The 18,056-nt window shown below is 55.8% G+C and overlaps 1 protein-coding gene across 3 annotated transcripts in view; it reads left to right on the forward strand.

The window, feature by feature from the left end:
- Positions 1-14,883: 14,883 nt before the first annotated feature.
- The window catches only part of GRM4 (glutamate metabotropic receptor 4), a 116,949-nt gene continuing 113,776 nt past the window's right edge, over positions 14,884-18,056 (forward strand). The window contains exon 1 of one of the 3 annotated variants that reach the window (XM_082732352.1): positions 14,884-15,711. The gene's annotated coding sequence lies outside the window, so the exon portion shown is untranslated. Of the gene's footprint in view, positions 15,712-16,291; positions 16,389-18,056 lie in introns of those variants that run through there. The other 2 variants (XM_082732350.1, XM_082732351.1) reach the window with 2 other exon arrangements.

The raw sequence follows: 18,056 nt of genomic DNA on the forward strand, positions 1-18,056 counted from the left end.
TGCTTTTGAAGGGCCTTTTGACTTAAGCCCCCGCTCTGCGGAGTGAATGAAGGTGGACATTTTTCAGGAGCTGAGTACACGTGTCGGACCACCTTTGTGAAGACATCCCTTCCTGAGCACGATTCCTCCCTGGTAAATGGGGGCAATGAAGTGCGAGGGATAATGAAATAGTACATAGAGCCTGGGACACAGTAGGTGCCCAGTAAATGGTAGGTTATTATTCTACTTCCTCCCTTCCCACCTGCGAGGGTCCTAGTGCTTGTCCAAGGAAGGAATAGATGGAAAGGAGAAAGGACAGGCTGGAAATGGCCAAAAGGTGTGGGAGCGCCCCCTGCTGGTCACCAGTGCTCGGAGGACGAGTCGAAGCGGCCAAAGTGGAGGAGGGGCTCCCTCCACTGCTCAAGAAACGGATCCACATGCTCTGAGGGAGCACGGGGGCCAGATGAGGACAGAGCTGTCCCATCCACCGGCCTGAGAACCCTTAGGGGGAGGAGGGAGCAGCTTCCGTCCCTGTAGAGTCAGGTATCAGCGGCCGCCCGTGCACATTTGCAGTGGTGGGGATGCCCAGTCCCCCAATCTGACCTTTGCACTCTGAGGACCCCCCTCCTCTGCTCCCAGCTGCCAAAGCTCATTGCAGGTGTGGGTGAAGGAAGGAGCCCCAGGAGGTGAGAGAGGAGGCTCCACGTGGGTTTGGAGTTTCCACCATTACAGGCCTGGTGCTTCTCCTCTGGGGCCTGAGGTATCCCGGGCTCACCCCTGCACAGTGAACCGAGTCTGCTCAGAGTTTCCCTGCTCTAGAAGCTCCTGCCATAATGTACAGAGCCACCACGCTCTTACACGACGCAAACCCCTGGCCACAGCTGGCTGGTTCTGGAGGAGGAAGGATATCTGGATTGGGCCAGACATGGTCCCTTACCCAGGGCCAAAGCTAACTGGATCCAGAAGAGAATAAATCCCTTGCCTGGGGGCTTTTTAAAGCTGGAACCCAAGGAGCAGTGGTCAATCCCCTTTTCATGTGGGCAGCAGTAAGAATCCACACTTAGAAGCGCTGGAGTCTGGGTGGGTAGAACATCTGTGGTTTCTTCCCTCATTTTGAGGTGAGAGCCTCCTGGTCTTTTGGGAAGTGCCCTCCTCCCCTCTCTGTAGTCTGATGGGATCCCAGGGGCTGGGTCCATCAGCTGGGCTGGAACTGGGAATCAGAGGGAATCAGATTCCCTCCAGGGACTCTGAAGCTTGTAGAGAAATGCATTGGGAGACCAAAAGGTTGGGGTTCAGCCATTCCCCAGCAGGGCCCCAAAGATTGGAGGCCCCCGTTCTGTCTTCCCTGGACCTGGTTAGTCAACTGTGTTTCCCCCCCAATCCTCTAAGCCAGAAGTTTCCAATAAATGCTACCTTTTTCTCTTCTCCAAAGCCTCACCCACCACACAACGGAAGAAGAGTACAATGGAATTCTTGGGCTTCGGTTCACCACTTGGTAACATTTTACTACATTTGTTCCCATAATCACTGGAAGCCTCTTTCTCCTTTGGAGTCCTTTGTTAAGTAACACTTCATCTCTAAGTTTTTCAGCAAATTCTCCTGAGAATAAGGACACCCTCCTTTGTAACCGTAAGACTGTTACCCCATTATACAGTTGTGCAAAGTTGGGCACGTTATTCTCTGTTGCACAACAAATGACCTAAATCTTAGTGGCTTAAAGCAACAGCTGTTTTATTATCTATCTTGGTTCTGTGGGTCATTGGAGTCAGACGGCTGCCTGGGGCTGGAGCCAGCTGTGTTTTCCTCACTCTCGTGGCTGGTGGACGAGCCTACCTGCTGTCTGGGACCTCCGCTGGGGTTGTTGGCCAGAGCTCCTACGGGTAGCGCCCCATGTGGTCTGGGCTCCTCCCAGCGTGGTAGCCGAGGCCCCAGAGACAGGAAGCAGAAGCTGCTGGGTTCTCTTCAGGCCTGGTCCTGGCATGGCATCACTTCTACCATATTCTCCTGGGCAGGCAGTCACGGGGCCCAGATTTAGGACAGATCCCCATCCACTGATTGGAGGAATGTAAAAAAATTGGGGGCTATGTTTTCAAACTACCATACAACCTTGCCAATTTCATGTCGACACCATAATATCACCCAAAACACAGTCTCTATTTAAGTTCGTCCCCATGTCTTTTGTCTTTCACAGCACTGCCAATTTTGAACCATCTGTTGGTCTCTGTATTTTCTAGTCCCTATTTACCTGGCAGTCTCCTCATGCACAGATTCAGCTAAAGTATTCCTGGCAAGACTACCACCTCAATGGTGTCGTGGGCTCCCCGCAGTGTACTTGGCCATATGATGTCAGTTTGTACCTTCCCTGGGAAGGCTGAGCTGCGTCACCGGGTTAAGGTTGGGCCCACCTCTTTTCTCCCAGTAAAGGTACCTTTTCCTCTTTTTCTGGGTGTTATTAAGATTTACCCCACTGATGGCCATTCCAGGTCAACATTTCTAAGTCTGTGATATGTCCCTTTAATATGCAGGTTATGTTGTGTACTTCTAGAAATTTCCTTGTTTTGGGGTGGAGGAGTTCTGTTTTTGTTTGATATGAGTTCTTTTCAGTTGTTTCATTTTCTTTGGGCACTCCTGTGCTTGTATTTTCCTTGTGTGTTTTCTGCCATGACTTTCTGACACCCTACCTTTTTTTTTTTTTAAACTTTGTTACTGATTTTTTTTTTAAAGGCTCATCTGTTTATTTCAGAGGGGGAAGGGGTGGAGGGAGAGGGAGGATCCCAAGCAGACTCTGTGCTGAGCATGGGAGCCCCCTGTCGGACTTGACCCCAGGACCCTGAGATCATGATCTGAGCCGAAATCAGAAGTCAGATGTTTAACTGACTGAGCCACCCAGGTGCCCCTAATTTGTAATTGATTTTATTTTTGTTTTCTTGGATCTTTTCATTCCTTCTTTGATATGAATGCTTCTTATTATATTCTCGGTTGAATTTAATTTCTCTTGAGTACCTTTCAATTTAATCGCTAGTTCTGAGAAGACTTTAACTTTTTCATTTCTGCCTTTTTCAATTTCTTTCCTGATTTTTGTTAACTCTTATTTTGGCTTCTAATTTTTTGGCTCCTTTCTGCTGGATGCTCCCAAATTTCTGATTTAAAGTGTTTTCATCTCTGCAAATGTTGTTTAAGAATGTAGTCCAGGTTGGAATATTGCGTCAGAGTTGTCCTCTGCCTGGTGATGTTTTTCTGGAGAACTTTTCATCAGCTGAAAGATTTGTCTTTAAAAACAAAACAAAACAAAACAAAACCAAACCCAAAAACCACAACCATAGGAAGGGGCACCTGGCTGGCTTAGTTGGTGGAGTGTGTGACTCTTGATCTTGGGCTCGTGAGTTCGAGCCCCATGTTGGGTGTAGAGATTACTAAAATAAAGAAAGAAAGAAACTTAAAAAAATTATTGTAGTTGACAATGTTCCATCAACATCAGGTGCATAAGAGTGATCTGACAATTCTCCACATTCCTCAGCGCTCGCCGTGGTAAGTGTAGTCGCCATCTGTCACTACCCAACGTTACTACAACATCACGGGCTAAATTCCCAATGCTGTACTTTTCATCTCTGTGACTGATCCGTTTTTTAACCAGAATTTTCATCTGAGATGTTTTGATTCTCATTTCCTGTTTTTCTCTTTGAGTTGGACTGGTAGCGATGTGTCTGCTTTTTTTCTGTTCACGCTGAGGTATCTTCTATTTTCTTTGACCAACAATTATTGGCATGAGCAGACCGGGTGAGAGGTTTGGGTGACCTACTTCATTGGTGGCTCAGTCAGTTAAGTGTCTGCATTTGGCTTAGTCATGATCTCAGGGTCCTGGGATGGAGCCAGAGGCGGGCTCTCTGCTCAGAGAGGAGTTTGCTTCTCCTCTGCCCCTCTCCCTGTTTGCTCTTTCTCTGAAATAAATAAGTAAAATCTTAAAAAAAAAAAAAAAAGAACACTCTCTTCTGTTGGAAGAGCGAGGTGGCATTTTGAACAAAGAGACGACACCTTTTGGAGAGGGAGGATTGATGTGTTTCCATAAACTTACTCCCTTACTTGGTGCCCACAGCTCACTCCCTTCCCTCTGTCCATCAGCAAGCCTCCCAGGGCCACCTTCCCTTCCCCAGTCGCTTCTGTCACCCAGAACTGGTGCCTTTTCAACAGAGCCACTCCTGCACATTCAAAAGCACCTTCCTTCTTTTCTTTCTTTCTTTCTCTCTCTCTTTTTAAAAAGATTTTATTTTTAAGTAATCTCCACATCCAATGTGGGGCTTGAACTCACAACCCTGAGATCAAGAGTCACACGCTCCTCCGACTGAGCCAGCCAGGCACCCGCCAAACACCTTCCTTTCAATTCTGCCAGAAGCCGGTGCTGTTATCCACTGGGCGTCAGACCTCTTCGCAGCATTTCCAACCGGGGCAGGGCTTGCTCGCTCTCAGGATCATTTCATTTGTGCTCCCATCCAGGCTCTTGCTGCCCTCACTTCTTTTGCACAGACTCTCCACCTGACCTTCTCTACTCTGTGGGGTCCAGACCTTGTTCTGCTGCTTTCAGAGGTTTGTTTCTCTACTTAGCTGTAGACTGAAGTTCCTGGCACTCCATTCCTGGTTATGCTGAAGGCAGGGGGGCAAGGGTGCCTTTATGACTTTCTTTCCTTCTGCGTGGTTTTGGGAGGATTTGGGTATTGGCTGCGGTCATTATCCTAAAGGGAACCTGACACCCAGCTCAGGTCCTCTTAGTGAACTGGCCTTGACCACTGGTAAGTTACAGATGAGTTATCAGGCCAGTTCCTGTTAGTTTACTTTTGTTTAATTTGGCAGAGTTATCTTGTTGTTTGCAACCAAAGAATCCTAGCTGTAACGTTGTTTCTGGCCACCCTAGATGGACCTGGGTGGTAGGGAGAAATAGATGAGAGCTGGAGAGAGAGGTGGAGGAGTTTTGGAGTCCTGATTTTAAGCCATCCTGAGGTCCAGGGTGCATTTCTGGGAACCGGGCGGCTCCACAATTCTGTGTATTTATCAAAACATTTACTGAAGTAAAACACATTGTCGCAGGATGAATACACCTGTGCCGTTAGCATCCAGATGAAGGATAGAACATACGAGTCATCCGGAAGTCCCCTCATGTCCCTTTTGTCACTACCTCCCTCTGACTTCTCTCGCTATAGGCTATTTGTCCTGTTTTTATACTTAGTATGAATGAAATCACCAGAATGACACAGTATGTGTACTTGGGTCTGGCTTCTTTTTGCTCAATATTGTGACAGTGGGTTTCACCCACGCCACTGAGTAGATTTGGGATCTATTTTGGGGATTTATTCAGTGCCCTGGGAACCACTCCCTTTGTCCAATGAGCATAGCTGTGACCTTGAGTCCTTGAACTCCCCCACCCCCACCCCCAGCCTGAAACACACACACACACACACACACACACACACGCACACACACATACCTCTCATCTCACATACCCATAAGTCCCTTGTCATTTGCGCTTCCAAATTTGGAAACAACTCTTTTCCTGGAGTGCCCACCTGCCCCTGCTCTCCATCCTGTCCCTTCAGAATGCAGTCCTGGGGTCCTGGGAGGACATGGCTGCATTTTTAGTACAAATATTATATGAATAACTGCGTGTTGGCGACAACTTCTTTCAGTTGTGTGGAGTGGGAGTCTGCACAGGCAAGGGGGTGTGGAGAGGGGAGTGGGGCTCCATCCCAGGTCTCTGTTAAGCTCTTCAGGATGGGGACCACCCCCATATGCCCCTTGGGACCATAGCAAAGATGACAGGGGCTACTCCATGACAGGACTTGTCAATGCTGTGACTGCGCTGCCTAACGCTGAAGTCTGGGGCAGGTCTGGAAGCCTCGGCCCTCCCACAGGGGCTGATTTGATTGGTTTGGGAGGCTCCTGGACAGGGAGAGTTTAAAAGCTCCCCAGGTGACTCTAGTGGGCAGTAAGCTTGCCAGCCACAGGCTTGGTGCATAATGGGAGCGCAGTCAATGCTGACTTTGGAAGGAGAGAGAGGCAACGCTGGTTTGGAAGGCTGGGGTGTGCAACTTCCCGTGGCTGGCGCCCCCCTCTTACTCCCCTTACCTGTCTCCTCATTGCATTCCTCCCCCCACCCCCTTACTCTGCCTTCTGCCCACCTAGGAACCCTGGACATCCCTCACCTGCTGCCTTCCGCCCCGGGTCAGCCCCGGGTCAGCCCTCTGGACTTGGTGGGGCATCAGAAAAGGCCCCCTCCCTCCCTGCCGTCAGAACAGGTGAGCTGGGCAGCACACGAATCCGAGGGGGCGGTGGCCCAGCTGGGAAGCAGCCTTGAAATAGACCCCTCGCCGCCCCCGCTGCCTCGTCCTGGAATCTGCTCAGGTGAAAACAGGCCTCTCAATCCGGGCGTCTCCCCGGGCGTCGGAGGGAGGAGGCGCCGAGCCCTCCCCGCCGCGTGGGTCCGGGCCTGGGTCCAGCTCCCGATCTGCGCAGACCCTCCCCGGGCCGGGCCAGCGCTGCAGTGAGGACACTTGGCCACCGGGCGGCGCTGCTGGTCCGCGCTAGGGCGCGCTCGCGGCTGCTGGCGCACTGGCCGGCTGGTGGAGCTCTTCACGCCGATCTGGAGTGCCCTGAGATGTGGTCTCCCTGAAATGCTGGGGCGGGGTGGGGGGTGGGGGGGCTGAATGGGCCCTTCCCGAGCTGGCTGGAGCACAGGTCGGGGCGTTTAGTCTCCTGCAGGAGCAGACAGAGAGAGAGAAACGGGGCCACCATCCCTGCTCTCCTGGTTCTTCTTTTGTCCCCTGTTTCCCACCTGCTTCCTGATTCTGAACTTTGGGATGGGGGGATGTCAGGACCATCTATAATCTGTGTGTCCCGCGCACCCGTCTACTCAGGTTCTACTCAGGTACCTGGGGTTACTCCCAGGCTGTAAATCCCTGGGCACAGGACCTGGGGTGGGGGGGACAGATGATCCTTCTCTTTGCGGGGAGCAGACCACTGGATGGCAAGCTCGAGAATTCTCTACAAGGGGTGGTATTTAAGCTGGGCCTTGAAGGTCAGGGAGGGGGTCTCTGGACGCAGAAGAGAAAGTGATCTATCCATGCAGGTGAGACAGAGGAGGGCCATCGTCTCACTTAGGCTGGAAGGTGCAGGGGAGGGAGGAAAGGGGGAGGACATGTGCCGGGAGCTCCGCTGTCTCAGGCCAGTCATCAGATCAGCCCCTCCTTATCACTGAGGAAACTGAGGCTGGAGTGGTCAAGGGACCGGCTCTGGCCCCACAGTGACACCTTGAGTGTCATGGCCAGGGGCTGATACAGGTGTATGAGGCTCAGATGGAGAAAGAACCTGGCCTTGAACCACAGAGCTCATGAACCGGCCACACCAGGCTGGGGTCAGCCTGCCTCAGCTCACAGTCCTGCACCCCCGGATGCTGGCCTGCCAAAAACAAAGGGGGTCTTTCCTGGCCCTGGCTTCTACTTTTGTGCCTCCGAGTTCCCCCTGCCCCTTCTTTTCCCCACTCATACTCTGCTCTTGGGAGGGGGCCTGCCATCAGCCATGACCTCTGCATTGTTGAGCGGGGTGGGGGGGTGGGGGGGTGGGGGTAAGTTGGGCTCTGCCAGCAGAGAAACACTTGGTGGGGCCAAGCCAGGGCCTCAGGGTGCCCACTCCTCCTGTGACCCCCAGGGGCTGGAGGCCAGAGATGCCTTGGGTCCAGAGGAGAGAAGCACAGACCTGGGGCTCTGCAGAGTTGGGCCAGACAGAGGTCAGACTGAACTGGGACTCAGTGAAGCTGGTGTGTCCCGCTGGCCAGGTGGCTCCCCCTTCCTGGGCCTCTGTTGCTCATCTGTATCCCAAAGGGGCAGTACAGGCCCCTGAGGTGGTGAGGGCTGGGGAGGCCCAGGTGTGGGGATGTCAGGGTGGGGCATCGTGCATGGGCAGGGAGGGCTGGGGAGCCCCGTGTCCCAGCTCACTCCCAACCTCGCTGCTCTCCTACCTTGCTCCTTCATCCCTAAGTCTTTAGTGGTGGAGGGTCCCGTACCCCACTCCAGCTGGTTGGAGTTCTATTAATATTTCAGTTTGATGAATTAAAGATTCTTTCCACCCTCCCTCTGATGTCCCAGGAGGGAATTAAAAGCGCATCTGATCCAATCAAACGCCATTAAAATGCAGCCCACGAGGGGAGGAGCTGGTGGTTGTGGGCTTTGCTTTTCCCAGCACTGCTTTGTCCTCTTTGGGGCGGGGGTCTGCACGATGGGTTGGTCTTTGTGAGGGGGTACAAGAGGCGAGAGAAAACTGGATTGGATGAGGAGGGCAAAGGGTATTTGCAGGAATGCGGAAGCCTCGGCAGGCAATCAGATCCCTAGTGTGGCTCAGGTTTCCAGGATAACTGAGGCTGTGGGTGAGGAGGGGCCCTGCAGCAGGAACCCCAGACCCATGACCTGATCACGACTGCCGCCTGGATGCGTTCCAGGCTGGCTCTGCCTCCCTGGCTCTTATGGGCTGTGCTGAAGAAGACCTTGGCAATGAGGACAAGAGCCTTGGAGAGAGCACGAAGGTGGCTCTGAGAGGTCCTGGGGGTCATTTCCGGCTTCTCTCCCATCAGCTGTCTGGATCCCCCTTCAGAGGGAGCCAATGCTGGGGCTTCCTTCCAGCACTTCTAGGAGGTTCCTAAGGCTGGACTGTGTTGGGGGGTCTCGGGGGGAGCGGTGTGTGTGTGTTGCATGGCGGGGATTGACAAAAAGGCTCGGTGGCAATTTCCAGCCCAGCTGTCAGTTGGTCAGCCAGGCTGGGTGGCCTTTGCCTACTCCCAAGGGCCTGGGGCCCATTTGGAGGACAATCTAAGGCTCTAATCACAGAGCCCCTTGCACTTAAAAAGCCTTTCTTCTCTTCTTTCCTTCCATCCCCAAATTGGCCGGAGCCCCAGTGGCGGCAGGATCCACATTTGACAGGCAGAACACTGAGACCCCAAGACGGGGAGTGGCATGGGACGTCATTAGAACGGTGGTGTGGGGCCTGTGTGCAGCTGGGCAGTCCATGATTGCATGATTGCAATCGGGGAGAATTGAGCGGGGGGTGACACCCTGGTTCCAAGCACCGCAGGTGGGGCACGGGCAAGCAAAAACATTCCCTTTCCAGCTGGGGCCTGTCCCCCTCCACATGGCCAGTGGACCGCATCCCCTTCTGTGCCTGTCACCTGGCTGCTACCCCTGGGGCCCGGAGCCCTGCCACTCAGCCTATGCAGCAGGCTGGACACGAGGGCCTGGGAGGGCGGGAGGGGTTTTTAAATGTTAATTGTATTTTGACATCCTGGCTTGTGACATCCATCCTAATGACATTTGGCTCGCAGCTGACAGCCCCCGGACATGTGGAGAGAGAGAGATGATAAGTAGTTTTAAATTGCAGTGTGGCAAAGAGGCTGGAGAATCCTGTCTTAAGGAAAAAAGAGAGAGGGAGAGGAACGGGAGAGGGGAGGAGGAGGAGGAGGTGAAAATGGAATTCAGAGAGGAAAAAGAGGAAGCCTCATTCTCTTTATGGGGGGGGGGGTTCAGCCATTCATTTATTCAACAAGTGAACATGTATTGGGCACCTACTGCATACCCTATACCGTCTCAGAGTGGAGGATCAAAAGTTGGGCTGTGCGCCCCACTGCCCCTTTCTGGTTCTCAGCTCTTGTTAATTTCTTCTTCTCTGTCAAGGTCTAAGGGACATTCTTCTGTGACCTCTCTTCCCCGCCACCCTTGAGCTTTAGGCAGTGCAGATGCTTCTCCTGCTTTTCCTTTCTTCTCTCCCCTCCCTCTTCAGCCCAAAAGGTGGGGGAGAGCGAGGTGGAGGAAGGGAAGGGGAAGCTTCATCTTTGAGGCCAGGCAGATGGAAGTAGCTAAAATTGACCTTGGACCATTTCTCTCCCTTCCTCTGCCCCACCCACAGCTCTTCCCCCTGCCCACCCATTTGGGGAACTTCCCCTCCTTCCCAGCTGCCTTCAGCTGGAAGGGACAGAGACCCCCAGCTCAGCGTTTAACCTTCTGTTCTGTACCCCCATTCTCGTGGGGTACTCCTGCAGCCTGAGTTAAGCTCTCTCTAGCAAGCTGGTGCTGAAAGTCCTTTAAATCCCCACATACCTCATCTGGCTTCTGTCTCTGGCCCCATGCACTTGGGTTTAGCAGAGCTGTGTTCAGAATCTGCTCTTTTTTTGCTCTGTCCAGTCCCTTTGCCTTTGCAGGGGCAGGTGGGAGTGTGTAGCTGCGACCGTGCTGTGTAACCTGGAAAGTTCCCCAATGGGATGATTCCAGGGACACAGACCCTAATCAGAAACTGTTGGGTCTAGATCTTTTTGGAATTTAGAAAGAAAACATGGCACAAATATTAGATATCATATAACACCCCAGGAGGCCGTGGAGCAGTATCCCCAAAACAAATATGCTGGCTCCTCTTCCTGCAGGGAAACAGAATATCTCCCGCCGAGGGAGCCAGACAGTGGCAATGACTTGCTCCCACATCTGGTTTTGCAGCCAAATGAGTTTATGGGAGACTTAGGGACAGACTTGTGGTTTTCAGAGCCTTCTGGAGTTTGGAATTGTGGGAAGGGGATTGCAGGTTTAGCCAGCTCAAGACTCTGGAGCTCATCGAAGTGCTCCTGGAGGTTGGACCCACACTGGCCTAAGGGAAGAGAGAACCCTTGGGTCCCTCTTCCGCTTACCCTCAGGGGTATCAGGAGGGGAGTCATTCACACCTTGTCCTGGCCTGCCTCACAACCTGGGCTGGGGGGATTTCAGAGGACCCATGCTCTTGAGACTCAGTATCTCCGTGGGTCAAAGCAGAGGGGCTGGTGTGATCCTGGGAGGTAGGGAAGAAATGACTGAGCCCAGGATGCTTAACCCCAGGGTCCCTGCCTCTGACCCCAGCTCTTCTCCACTCTTCCCTGTTTGCAGAGTGACTTATGCCCCTCTAGAGAGCCTGCAGTCACTGTTGTCCCTTGCAGTCGGCTCTTCATCCTGGGAATGTCCTGCCTAGGGACAGTTATTGTTAAAACAACCTCCCCCCTTCAGAGGCATTTTTGTGTAATGGCCTGGTTTAGAGGAAACCAAAACTGAAGCCCTTCGGACAAGGAGGTTGAGTCAACTGGACACGGGGACCATCTATTAGGTATCCTGGACCTGCCAGGCTCTCCCCTGGCCTCTGCACCTTAATGCTCACTTTGGTTTCTTTCTTTCTTTTAAGATTTTATTTATTTATTTGACAGAGATCACAAGTAGGCAGAGAGGCAGGCAGAGAGAGAGGAAGGGAAGCAGGCTCCCTGCTGAGACCCAGGACGCTGAGATCATGACCTGAGGGGAAGGCAGAGGCTTTAACCCACTGAGCCACCCAGGCGCCCCATTTTGGTTTATTTCAACAGATTCTAAACTTGAGGATTTTCAAAGGCAATTGCCCTCTTCTACTAGGCTTCTTTCGAAATGGAAAAGTCAGAGGAGCAACTTGATGGGTTTCAGGTGTCAGCCCAGTGGGTGGGAAGGGGCAGAGAAGCTGTTTCTGGCACAGGGGAGGTCAGAATAAGAGCCAAAAGGAAGACTCTACTGCAGCATGAGGGAGTTGGGTCAGACTTCAGGAAGAACTTCCAGTCACAAAGATAGGAAGCACATGTGTATTATTTTTTTAAAAAAGATTTTATTTATTTATTTGGCACAGAGAGATCACAAGTAGGAAGAGAGGCAGGCAGAGAGAGAGAGAGAGATGGGGAAGCAGGCTCCCTGCCCAGCAGAGAGCCCGATGTGGGGCTCAATCCCAGGACCCTGAGATCATGACCTGAGCAGAAGACAGAGGTTTAATCCACTGAGCCACCCAGGTGCTCCACACAGGTGTATTATTATTTGTATTATTATTTTCTTTAGGACTATCTGCCTCTTTCTCTCCTTCCCGCCAAACCCCTAACCTGAGATGGTGTCTCCTTTTCTCTGGGTAACCTGTACACATGGGATTGGGGGATTAGAATGACACCGTGCTTATTCTCCTGGTGTGAATCAGGCCAGCCTTTTTAAAGGTTTCAGAATGAGACCCAACCCTGAACCCCGTATTCTTAGGGAAAACTCAGCCTAGCGTCTCATCTCACTGATAAGGAAACCAAGGCTCAGAGAGGCTGGGCAACTTACCCCAGGTCACACAGGCTTAGCACCAAGGACCTAGCCTCTTGCTTCTAGCCCTGGGCTCTCTCTACCCACCTCAGCGCCCCCCCCAACCCCCATCGGGGTACAGCTTGCTCAATGGGGCATCTGGGAATTCAGGCCCTTGAGCCACCTGGCCCCGGGCCAGGATCCTTGTTCCCTGGCCCCTTGAGGTCCATTTTGATCCCTCTTCCCCTGCAGAGGTGGTTCTGTAGCTCTCTGTAGCTCCCTTATTTCCAGCTCCCCAGCTCCCCCAGGTTGGGACACACCAACTGAAGTTCCTTGAGGTGTATGTGTGTCTGGTTCTGAGGGTCTCTGTGTGCATGTGCCTATCCGTGTGTGTCTGTGTGTCTGTGTGTTTCTGTGTCTGTCTGCATGACAAGTCAGCCCAAGTCAGCAGGAAGGAGAAGGAGGGTGTCCCAGCCAGACCAAGCTAGAGCTCACCGGAGAGAGTGGGCAGCTGAGCACTCTGGTGGAGAGGGGGTGGGGGGACACCTGGAGTGGCCCAGGATGGCTGCCCGGAAGAATGAGGCTTCAGGCTGGGCACCTTCAAACTGGACCAGTCCACAAACCCAGCCATCTGCCAGCCAACAGTGTTTCTTTTTTTAACCCCTGAAAAATATAGCCTGCCCAGCCTTCTGCGACACAGCTGGTGGGGGGCGGGGGGCCGGATAATTATGGCCAGAGTGAAAGCAACACCGAGGGGCAGGGGGTGGGAAGAATGGCTGCATTAGCTGGGCTTCTCCATAAACCATGGCCCATTTATTTACAGATTAATTGATTAATTAACTAATTTTTTAATTAACTCGATACAAGGATATTGAGGAGTATATCCTGTGTTAAAAATGGGGCTCCCACTTATTGGCTCCTAGATACAGGACTGGGCTGTCCACACACATTGTTTCATTCATACCCAGGTGCTCGCCCTTATGGTAACTTTCCATGAAATAGACGAAGGACCCCGTTTTGGCCAGACACAGCCTCAAGGTAAGACCAGCCGCTCGCCAGCCCCCAGGCAGAATGAGTTAAAGCCTCCTGTCATTCTCTAGATGGGTGGCATCTTGCATCCCAGCCCTGCCCTCGGAAGTCAGCATCGTGGTCCTTGTCCCCCGGGTGGGAAACAGAGGAACCCTGGGCCGGAGGACCTGGGCAGCCTGTGCCCAGGGACCAGGCCTCTCTGGGAATGACCCCAGTGTCCCGAAAGCCCAGAGCAGGTGTGCTTCTGGCTTGGCAGACGCCTGGATGGCAGAGCTTTCGTGGCCTTAACTTCAGTCTCTATAAAATGCGCCAGGTTGAGGCGTGCGTGGCCGTGGGGTGCATGGCTCAAAGGTAGGACGGTGTCCAGTCATTTGTGGATTTCCAGGGCTGGGAATGGAGCAGGATCCCAGCCAGTGCTGGTTGCATTAAGAAAAGGCATGAATGAATGCATGCTCTAGATCCTTCCATCAGAGACTTCAGGCTGACTGGGTAAATGAGACGTGCATTTGGGACCATTATGTGTGTCGGCAAAGAGAACTCCGGCTTTGTCAACATTTATTCTTTCACCAAACATTCACTGAGCTCATACCATGGGCCAGGCAGGGTGCCGGGCACTGGAAGAACCGTGGTGAACAAGTTGCGGTTCTAGCCTGGCAGACTCTGGAATTCTGGAGGAGGGGGTTGTCTGAGGGGTTCTTCAGAAGGGGCAGGGGTGTGGGATGAGGGGCATGGAGCCAGAGAGGGCAGGCTGGTAGGGGGAGGGTCATTCCTGCTATCCTCAGACTCCCCAGACTTTCCCTTGACCTATAAGGATGTTGTCTGTGGAAATTAGGGGTTGGGCTGTAAGAGGGGCTGAGTCCCCCCAGGTGGAGGCACATTTGAGAGCGGGGTGCCCCCTGCAGATCAGCCAGGAGGACTGAGGTGCTGATGGGGAGGAGGTCACTGCTGGCCACTCTCCCCCAGCTCCCTGGCACTGTGCTGAGCTCCCTCCCTGGGACAAGGACAGTCACACGTCACAGCTCTAATTGAAGCCGCTTCTGCAGTCTGGGACGAGATGCTCTTGTAATCCTAAGAGGGCTGCATGGCTCCCTCCTCTTCTTCCCCTGCCTGCCTCTGAGGCAGGCCCTCTCCTGGGATTTTTCACAGGAACCCCCCCTCCCCCCGCCCGCCTCGGATTGCTGGGGCTCTGGCTTCTCCCTGACTGAGGGATTCTTTCCTTGGCTTGTGTTAGCCTGCGGCCAGGCCACCTGTTACACTTTGCAAACCAGTGCTGGAGGGAGACCAGCGGGCTGCGGACCATGGGCTGGGGGATCCCCTAGCTTAGTGGGGTTCTGGGGAGGAGGGGGCCTCAGCGGAAAGAAGCCCTCCTGACAGGCTGGGAGACTAGGGGTAAGTGGATTTGCCTCACTGGGCCTCAGTTTTCCCCCACGTGATAGGTGCGTGATAGGCTCGAATCAGGAGCGGTGGGGCGTGCAAATGAACACGCCACATGGGGGCACACGCAACGTGCATGCGGATGTGTGAGGAGAGGCCCTGCGGATGGGGGTTCTAGTGACGCACAGGGGTGGGGAGGAGCGCAACCCCTTTGCATCGCAGTGCTTTGCTGTACTTCCCAGGGTGTGTGTTTGAGACTGTGTTCCCTGACCCTCGACCTTTGGAGTTGGGAGGGCTCCCTACACGTCCTCGGGTCGCCAAGTTGATTCCCGCCTGAGGGCGGGGGGGCAAGGAAGGGGGCTTCCAGGAGAGGGCGCCGGTGGGGCGTGGTGGGAGGGGGAAAGACTGCGGGCGGGGTGTGGCGGGGTGGAGGGGCGCTTTGGGAGCTCCGGCCTTCGGGCGGTGGAGGTGCAGGGTCGGGAGGGGGGCTCCCAGGTGCCCTCTCTTTAAAAGGCCAGCGGAAGCGCCGCGCGCTTGGCCCGCACTCGCCGCGCAAACTTGCCGGGCTGGGTTCACGCCTTCCCGAGTGCGGCAGCGGCAGTGGGCGCCGGGGCTGAGCGGCTGCGGTCCCCTCGCCCCCTCGTGCTCCCGGGCGCTCCCGCCCCCTCCCGCAGCCTCCCCTCTCCGCGTCTTCCTCGCTCCCCCTGTCTCTCGCTCGCTCTCCAGCGCGCTCTCTCGCTCGCTCTCATTTTTTCCTGCTGCTGCTGCTGCTGCTGCTGCCGCGGCGCCGCCGGGCGCCCGCATCTCGGCCGGCTGCGCTCGCCGCTCGGCTCCCGCTCCACTCCCTTCCCCGCCCGGAGCCCCCGGCTGGACCCCGCTGCCCGGAGCCGCGTCGCCCGCTCCCTTCGGCTCGGACGCCGGGCTCGGCGGGGCCGGAGCAGGGCTGACTAGCTGGCTCGCTGTTGCCGGAGCAGCGGCAGAACGCCGCGCGCTTGGAGGCGGCTCCGGCCGGGCAGCAGCCAGCTCATCCCCGCTGCGTCCCGGACTCCGGGCGGCTCCGCGCCGGGCTCGGTCCGCAGCGTCAGCGCCGTCCGCCGCGGCCCGGGCTCCGGGCAGCGCTAGCAGCCATCCTCCGCCGCCGCCGCCTCTCTGCGCCCCCGGGGCAGGCGGGAGCGCAACCGACCCCTCGCCGTGGCACAGCCCTCGCCGGCGCGCGGTGAGTTGTAGCCCGCCGGGAACCGGCGGAGGGGACTGTGCCCTCCGGCCTCTGGGGCGCGGGCTGCGGCGGGGACATCGGGGCTCGGGGAGGTGGCCTCTGACTGGCTCCCGCGCTCAGGGTTGCCGGGAGGAGGGCTGGCGGATCCGAGCCCTCGGGGCTGGAGGGCGCGGAACCGAGGCTGGAAGGTCTCCCTTCGGGGCTGGGGCAGTGTCTCCGAATGCCCCCGAGAGAAGGAATGGGGCAGCGCCCCCCCCTTTTTTTTCGGGCCTGGGGAAAAGTGTCTCTGTTTAGGAGGGTTATGTCAGGTTCTGCCGGATTGGGGGGGGGGGGGTCGCGCCAGCTCTCAGGTGTGGACGGCGGCATTCGCGCGCCTCCTTTGCGCAGGAGTAGGGCAGGCGGGGGCACGCGGCGTTATTTGCACCCCTTCCCCGCCGTCTCCCGGCGGGAGGGCTGGTAGCGCCAGCCTCGCGCGCCTCGGCTTTTTTCCCTTGCACCGCGTCCCGCTCCTCCGGCCGCCCCAGAGCCACCTTCGCCACCGGCCGGCCCGGCAGCCGCTCGCTCGCGGCCGCGGCGGATTGGGACTGCGTTCTAGGGTCTGGGGTCTCCCCGCGGCTCGGGGACTTCAGGGTCAGGTGCTCCTGGGATACTCGGCACCGACCCTCTCTGGGACCCTGGTAAACCCGAGTCTCTACGAAGACGCCGGGCGGGTAGCCAGGCCGTGTGTGTGTGTGTGTGTGTGTGTGTGTGTGTGCGCGCGCGTGTTTGTGTGTGTATGTGTCTATTGGGGGGTCCCCTCCGGGGTCGGACTTCCCCGGCGCCCAGGAACTGGCTGCGCCCCCTCCCCGCGCGGGGGCGGGGCTGCGAGGTGGAGGCCCGGCCTGAGAGCGGCGCCCCCGCACCGGGGCTGTCTGAGGCTGTTTGTGCTGAAATGGGGCGGCAGCAGCGGCGGCAGGGAGTCCTGAGGCCCAACGTACGAGCGCCCCCTGCCCCCAGGCCACGAGTGACACCCCCTCCTTCAGATTTAAGGTCCTTTTTGGAGGAGGCTCCCGGTTTCCGTACCCCTCTCGTCACCATGCCTGCCCCTGGGTGCGGGGAGAGCTGCTTTTTGGGACTGAGCTGGCTTGGCGAGTGGGGTGCCCGAATCCACGTGTTTGTTGGAGCGGTGGTTAGTCTGACTGACCCTCTGTCGTCTGTTGAAAGCTCTTGGTGATGGGAGAGGGAGTACTCTGTGTGTGTGTGTGTGTGTGTGTTCCCCTCGTAGTCTCCATTCTGGGGTGAGAGTGGGGGCCCAGGGCAGGCAGGGCGGCTAGTGGTCTCAGTCTTATACTGGGCATCCCCTTCCCACAGCCTGCTGGGCTTCACTCTCCCAGGGTGCGTGCTGGCTCTGCCCCACTTTCCCCCCTGAGATCCACAGGGGATGTGGGGTTTCTGGCCTGGGGTCTGAGTGCTGAGCTCTTCCGAGGCCAGTGCCTGGGTGGCTGGGAGAACTTCCACTAAAAGGTGAGGACCCGTGGGGAGCCTTTCCTGGTGACCTTTCCTGAGGTGGCAGGGAGGATTCCCGCAGAGGTGTCTGGGGGCTCCAGATGTGATTGCCTCCCCTGGGCAGGCTTTGGGGGACAGTGGTGAGGGCCCCTGAGGTGGACATGTCTACAGTGGAGACTGGGGGTCAGAGCCCTTGTGCCTTCCCCAGGGCCCCGCAGGTCCTTGGAGGACCTCTTTAGGCTTTAGTCAGAGTCCTGTCCTTGGTGTGGGTGGTGGGGTCTTTGGGGTTGGTACCCCTGAACCTCTGCTTAGCCTTGGATGGGCGTGCCTGCCCACTTCTTCTCCCCCGCTGTCTTCATCTTCTTCCAACTTCTGTCTGTAAGCCATAAACTTTCCCCCACCTGTCACCACTTTTAACCTCTCAGAGACAAAAATACCAGAAAGTTATACCCCCTTGAGGTTCTAGTTACTGCAAGGGCTACCTCTCCCCGGGACACCTACATTTAAGAGAGGCCCAGAGAGGGAGATGGCAACGCTGACCTACTGGTTGTGGGTCTCAGGAGAGAGATGTATGGGATGGGGGGCAGAGGGGGACAGGCAGCTGGCACAGAGAAGGGTCCTGAGCAGGCGGAGGGGGAGAAGGGGAGGTGGGGAGGCGGGAGCATGTCAGATGTTGAGCAGCTTCCTCGGCCTCAGTGGCCTAGCGTAGGCCGCTCCTGTCTTCCCTCATCCCTCCTCCCCCACCCTGCGTCGTCGTCGGGGCGGCTTCATTCTGTTGGAGGCATGACGTCCCCAGGAGGAGCGCCTCACAGAGCACAGCAGCAGACAGGCAGCCTGAGGTAGGTGAGAGCACCAGGGAG

This window comes from Mustela nivalis, assembly GCF_964662115.1.
Source record: "Mustela nivalis genome assembly, chromosome: 5".
Taxonomy (NCBI): Eukaryota; Metazoa; Chordata; class Mammalia; order Carnivora; family Mustelidae; genus Mustela; species Mustela nivalis.